Source organism: Salvelinus sp. IW2-2015, linkage group LG20, assembly GCF_002910315.2.
Source record: "Salvelinus sp. IW2-2015 linkage group LG20, ASM291031v2, whole genome shotgun sequence".
Taxonomy (NCBI): domain Eukaryota; kingdom Metazoa; phylum Chordata; class Actinopteri; order Salmoniformes; family Salmonidae; genus Salvelinus; species Salvelinus sp. IW2-2015.
The window spans coordinates 66,092,108-66,099,419 of record NC_036860.1 but is presented as its reverse complement, the minus strand read 5'-3'; the positions used below and the strand labels follow the sequence as shown (position 1 = coordinate 66,099,419).

The 7,312-nt window shown below is 38.8% G+C and overlaps 1 protein-coding gene across 1 annotated transcript in view; it reads left to right on the top strand.

The window, feature by feature from the left end:
- Positions 1-276: 276 nt before the first annotated feature.
- The window catches only part of prlra (prolactin receptor a), a 40,871-nt gene continuing 33,835 nt past the window's right edge, over positions 277-7,312 (top strand). The window contains exon 1 of the mRNA XM_070449575.1: positions 277-465. The gene's annotated coding sequence lies outside the window, so the exon portion shown is untranslated. The remainder of the gene's footprint in view (positions 466-7,312) is intronic.

Genomic DNA, 7,312 nt, shown 5'->3' with positions numbered 1-7,312 from the left:
GGGAGTGACATCACATTATAAACACATAGATCAACTGRGTAGATGAAATGAATGAAAATTGAAACATGTTGCTTGTATTGAACTCAAAGTGCATACATTTATTTCATTTAGCAGAGCGATTTACAGGAGCATAGAGTGTACTGTATCTAAATGCGTGGGAGAGTATTATTTCGGAGCTGGGCGGAGTTTCTAGATCTCGTGGGAGGGAGCGGTCAACACCGTCAACTCCACCCTCCTCTCTCTCGCCCTCAGGACCGGAGATGCTGAAAGCTCTTTAGTGTTGAGTTTATTCTTGAGGTACATGGCTGTGTGTGTCCTCGTTCTGTGTTATAGCCAAGTATCCCATTACACAACAACAGATATCAACAAAGTTTCCGTTGGAGCGCCGTCGCATGGGAGTCAAGCTCCTCTGGAAAGCATAAGGAATTTAAAGCAATTGACTGGACTTCGCCGAATGCAAGTGAGGTGAGTAGGCTACATTACATAGCCTGATTTGATTTACTTAGCCAGGGTAGTCCACTCAGTAACACTGACACTGTTTTCCAGGGATGGAAACTAGGTGGGTGGGCGATCTGGTTARTTTCATCAGCTAACTTCCAAAGCATAAATAGGCTACATTAAGAAATACGTTTAAACCTTTAAAAAAAATACAAACTTTAGCACAACACTTCATCATTTACAGTCAGTTAATAAATATCATAGAAAAGAATGATCATTTAAATGAATCACTATATTCGCTGCACCATATTCTGATATGTAACTCTATTGTATGTAGGACACAGCAGGGCCGGTGCCAGAACGAATCAGTAGGACGGGCATTTGATTTCCATAGGGGGGTCAYGTTTTTAAAAGGGGTTTTATATTAAAGACATATAATTTAACTGTAAAAATGTATTGCCGTTTAATGTGGCATGAACACAACCAGTGTATCACATCGTAGGCTGTGCATGAGTTTCAAGTTTGGAGAAGCTTACAATTGTCCTACCATTTCTACGGAGCTGCGTGACAGGATTATCATATGCGCATTTTCATGGAACAGTAGTAATCAYTTCAATAATTACGTTTTCGTTTGTCAAAATCATTGTGACTTGGTTAATCATAAAAATCTGAATTAAAATGAAGGAAAAAAATCTCAAAGTAAAAATTCAACTAAGGCAAGAGCACCAGCCGTATGGACACATTGATACACCGTGATCAATAGGCAGCGAAAATAAATGAGCGTATGCATGGAACTCAGACATAGCATAAAAATAGGCCAATGCAGAAATTGGCCTATAACTTACATTGTAAACCAAGCAAAATACACAAAGTCGACAAATAAAACAGTAGAAAATATCAGGATGAAAGTCCAGCTACTTTCAATCGCATTAATCTCTCTACTTCCACCTGTCTGCCTCAATTTCTATCTATCTTGACTTGAACTATCGCTAGTGAAGTGCAACATTGTATCATATCAATCAACTGAATTAGGCCATTTGCAAAGGATGTAAAACGTGTTTGTTTTTTTACTTCGTAGCCTTACTGTGTGAGGTGAAGACAAAATTACTGAGAAACTCAGTTTATTAGTGGTGGAAATGGTGAGTTAAGACAATCAGAACATCCCCAAATGGGCTCTTTCCTACATTTGCGCGCAGCAGGCCAGGTAGACCGACTTCTATGCATGCTCAGGTGTGCGTGTCAGCTGCGCGTGTTCCCTTAACATTAACAGACAGAAAAAACAGACACATGCTCATTGCTCACATGGAACACTCCAAACAAAATATAATACACAATATTAACAAAACTCATAGATGGTTATGAAATAAATCTAAATAGTTTCTTACAAGTGTAGCAGGTTGTGAACTCTGCAAATATTCTTTATGTATTTATTTCACCTTTATTTAACCAGGTAGGCTAGTTGAGAACAAGTTCTCATTTACAACTGCGACCTGGCCAAGATAAAGCAAAGCAGTTCGACACATACAGCAACATAGAGTTACACATGGAATAAACAAACATACAGTCAATAATACAGTAGAAAAAGTCTATATACAGTATGTGCAAATTAGGTAGGATAAGGGAGGTAAGGCAAAAAATAGGCCATGGTGGCGAAGTAATTACAATATAGCAATTAAACACTGGAATGGTAGATGTGCAGAAGATGAATGTGCAAGTAGAGATACTGGGGTAAATAATTAAGATAGATAAATAATAAATAATTAAATACATTATGGGGATGAGGTAGTTGGATGAGCTATTTACAGATGAGCTATGTACAGGTGCAGTGATCTGTGAGATGCTCTGACAGCTGGTGCCTAAAGCTAGTGAGGGAGATATGAGTCTCCAGCTTCAGTGGTTTTTGCAGTTTGTTCCAGTCATTGGCAGCAGAGAACTGGAAGGAAAGGCAGCCAAAGGAAGAATTGGCTTTGGGGGTGACCAGTGAGATATACCTGCTGGAGGCGGGGCTTTACCTAGCAGAGACTTGTAGATGACCTGGAGTGGGTTTGGCGACGAGTATGAAGCGAGGGCCAGCCAACGAGAGCGTACAGGTCGCAGTGGTAGGTAGTATATGGGGCTTTGGTGACAAAACAGATGGCACTGTGATAGGCTGCATCCAATTTGTTGAGTAGAGTTTTGGAGGCTATATTCTAAATGACATCGCCGAAGTCAAGGTAGGATGGTCAGTTTTACGAGAGTATGTTTGGCAACATGAGTGAAGGATAATGGTTCTAATCTGAGAATGAGAACTGTAGATTATTGTAATTAATACATGCATTAACATAAATTAATGTAACCAAATTATGGGGATTAACAGTACATGTACCACTGGTGACATATGTAATGGGGAATTTATCAAACTAAACAATCAAAGGGGCAAACAATTCACACAATGAATGTGCAGGAGAAGGCTGAGAGATTGGTGGGAGAAGGCTGAGAGATTGGTGGGAGAAGGCTGAGAGATTGGTGGGAGAAGGCTGAGAGATTGGTGGGAGAAGGCTGAGAGATTGCATTGTGGAGGGTTTCGCCTATATCTCCGCCACACACCCCTCCCCTTCTTCTTGTCTCAACATTTTAAATTATTCTCAAATTATTATCTTCACACATATTTTAGATGCTTATCACTGACAGCTGCAACTCAATAATCTGCTAGACCAATTCATGACCCCACCATGTAACAAAAAAAAGTTATGTAATTATTGACCAATGTTGACTTTTTTTATTTATTTGGTCTATTACAAATCAGTCGGACAGTATTTTTGACAGTATTTCAATCTACAGACAGTGTGGTTTTTAGTGACTGAAATGCGTATGTAAACTCTGACCCACTGGAATTTGATACAGTGAATATAAGTGAAATAATCGTCTGAAAACAATTGTTGAAAGATACTGTGTCATGCACCAATAGTGATGTCCTAACCCATTTGCCAAAACTATAGTGTGTAACAAAAAAAGTGTGGAGTGGTTGAAAAACGAATTTTAATGACTCCAACCTAAGTGTATGTAAACTTCGATCTCAACTGTAGGCTTACGGATGTTGATGAAGGTAAGTAGGCTAACCGGTGAATCTGATCTGATGGTCTTCATGCATTTTTCTATATATCCTTTATAAGGTCAAGCCAGTGAGAGTAGCAGCAATCAGAAGAATATGTTGCGTCTGACCTCAAATCAGATAATAACTATAATGGTGTGGCTAACATGCTCAGACCATCCTTAGCTATGTCAGTTCAGACTTCATCTGTAGGCTAGGCCGGCGTATAGAATTATGATAAGCTAAGAAAGACTTTGACAACAACGCCATATCTTCCATCTCAACAATGCTGCTATGCACATTTCTTCAGTTAAAATCCAATTGCTAAAAACATCCAACATCCTAACTGTGCAGTGCTGCAAAACCCTCCCACGTAATGTTAATTTTTGTAATGCATGCGTTATGGTAAATATATTCCATCAAATCAAAAATATAGTCTGAAGAAATAGACTAGTAGTCTCATGCGTGTGCTACATATGAGGAGATCTAATAAAAAAGAGTAACTCAGTCGGTGTCTCAACTTACTGTTTAAGATTAGAATAGTAGAATACACAAGGTGTAATTTCTAAACTTGGATGTGTATCAGATGTTCCTCTTTATATGTCGCTCACTGACAGTCACTCCAATTAGCCCATGTCAGTTAAAATGTTTTACATTGGAAATTATTCTAGCCAGCTATCTAAACTTGTAGAAACGTGCCGAATTAACGACCGGACACGCAGAGCACCCATTGATTTTGTTAGTCACTCTCACTCAGATATCAATTAACATGCATAAGTAAATGCAAAAATGTGTAGAATTGCAGAAATTAGTTTTTAAAACTGTAAAAATGTCTCCCCACTGCATGCTAAATGTGTAAACCAAACGTATTTGTTACCTTTGTTAATTAAAATACTTTTTCTGCTAATGTAGGCAGCCCACCCCCGAAGGACTCTTCTTAAACTAACTCAATAATTCTCTGTGGTCTTAGGAATTCAGCCTTCTCTGTGTTGATCTCACCAACCTCTCCTCATGAGCTGGCATGTACAAGCCATGGCTCTTTTGCTCTCTCTCTCTCTGACCATGCTTAGAATAATTCCTTGTAAAGCTACAATATGTTTCATTGTGCACATGTTACACATCAAAAAATATATTGAGGCACAAATTACAGACATGTACCTACAAATAAACTCAACTAGCTGAACATTACATTATTGCCGTCACAAGAGAGACAGATAACAGCTTGATTATATGTTTAGAGGAGAATTCTGTGATAAAGTGATGCGGAAGGGCAAAAGTACTTAGCCGTTCTACAAGTGTCTGAGGCAGTCGGTAAATAACGAGCGTTTCAAGTGCAACTTTACTTACAGTGGTTATGTTTAACAGTCAGAATTAACATGCTCCTACGAAGGTTCTAACGATGAATTTAGCCTTAAGATGCTTTGGAAACTCCCAGACTCAGGGTTAGACATAACATAGTAACAAAAATCCGTTTGTAGGTATGCATTAAGTTGGATGTCCATCATCCATTTCGTATGATATGTTCCGAATTAAATTCATACAATGTAACGAATTGCAATATGTATGATATGTTACGAAATCCAATTTGTTGATGCTAAAGTTAGCTAGGTTCTAGGTGGCTAACGTTACCTAGGCTAGGGTTAGAGTTAGGCGTTAGGAGTTAGTAGGGAAGGGTTAGCTAACATGCTAAGTAGTTGCAAAGTAATAAAAAGTAGAATAGTGGCAAAGTGCTAATTAGCTAAAGTTGTCTGTGATGAAATTCGAACACGCCACCCCAACCAACCATCCTCCTTTAATAATATAATATATGCCATTGCAGACGCTTTAATCCAAAGCGATGTATATCATGCAGCATATATTTTAAGTATGGACTCCCTGAAATGCAACCCACAACCCGCAGTGCAAGTCCATACTCAACCAACTGAGCCATACAGGACCACAGTAACCTTCTGTTTATGCAAACATAACATATCATACTAATTCGAGTGTCCCGATTTTTGTTGCCATGTTATGTCTAGTCTATGACCAACCTGACATAACTGCAGCGCTAATCATTTTAACTGTTGTATCTCCTATAGATGGATAGATGGTGGCCATCAAAACCGATCGTCTGAAGGGAGTGACATCACATATAAACACATAGATCAACTGGGTAGATGAAATGATGAAAATAAACATGTTGCTTGTATTGAACTCAAAGTGCATACATTTATTTCATAGCAGACGATTTACAGGAGCATAGAGTGTACTGTATCTAAATGCGTGGGAGAGATATTTCGGAGCTGGCGGAGTTCTAATCCGTGGAGGACGGCAACACCTCAACTCCACCCTCCTCTCTCTCGCCCTCAGACCGAGATCTGAAAGCTCTTAGTTTGAGTTTATTCTTGAGGTACATGGCTGTGTGTCCTCTTCTGTGTTATAGCAAGTATCCCATTACACAACAAACAATATCAACAAAGTTTCCGTTGGCGCCCTCCATGGGAGTCAAGCTCCTCTGGAGCATAAGAATTTAAAGCAATTGACTGACTTCGCCGAATGCAAGTGAGGTGAGTAGGCTACATACATACCTGATTTGATTACTTAGCCAGGTAGTCCACTCAGTAACACTACACTGTCCAGGATGGAAACTAGGTGGTGGGCGATCTGGTAATTCATCAGCTAACTTCCAAAGCATAAATAGGCTACATTAAAGAATACGTTTAAACCTTTAAAAAAATACAAACTTAGCACAACACTTCATCATTTACAGTCAGTTAATAAAATATCATAGAAAAGAATGATCATTTAAATGAATCATATTCTCTGCACCATATTCTATATGTAACTCTATGTATGTAGGACACAGCAGGGCCGGTGCCAGAACAATCAGTAGGACGGCATTGATTTCCATAGGGGTCATTGTTAAAAGGGTTTTATATTAAAGACATATAAATTAACTGTAAAAATGTATTGCCGTTAATGTGCATGAACACAACCAGTGTCAACATCGTAGGCTGTGCATGAGTTTCAATTTGGAAGCTTACAATTGTCCTACCATTCTACGGACTGGCTGACAGGATTATCATATGCGCATTTTCATGGAACAGTAGTAATCACTCAATAATTACGTTTTCGTTTGTCAAAATCATTGTACTTGTTAATCATAAAAATCTGAATAAAATGAGAAAAAAAAATCTCAAAGTAAAAATTCAACTAAGGCAAGAGCACCAGACGCATTGATAATAATCTTATCATAGCAGCGAAAATCAATTAGCGTAGCATGAATCAAAAACCAAAAAATTGACTTTTTTATTTATTGTCTATTACAAATCAGTCGGACAGTATTTTGACAGATTTCAACTACAGACAGTGTGGTTTGATGACTGAAATCAGAAAGGTGTTGGAAATTCAGAAGATCATCAGCAATAATTCTGTCATCAGTACCACTATATGTTGTATCGATCTTCCAGTCTGATTTAATGCCTAGTCTTGTCCAGTCTACTTTAGTCTGTCCGTCCAGTCTGATTATAGCTGTCTGTCCAGTCTACTAGTGCCTGTCTTGTCCAGATGATTAGTCTGCGTCTTGTCCAGTCTGATTTAGTTGCCTGTCTTGTCCAGTGATTTAATGCCTGTCTGTCCAGTCTGATTAGTGCCTGGTCTTGTCCAGTATATTTAGTGCCTGTCTGATTTAGTGCCTGTCTTGTCCAGTGATTAGTGCCTGTTCAGATGATTTAGTGCCTGTCTTGTCCAGTCTGATTTAGTCCTGTCTTGTCCATATGATTAGGCCTGGTCTTTCCAGTCTATTTAGTCGTCTTGCCCCCAGTA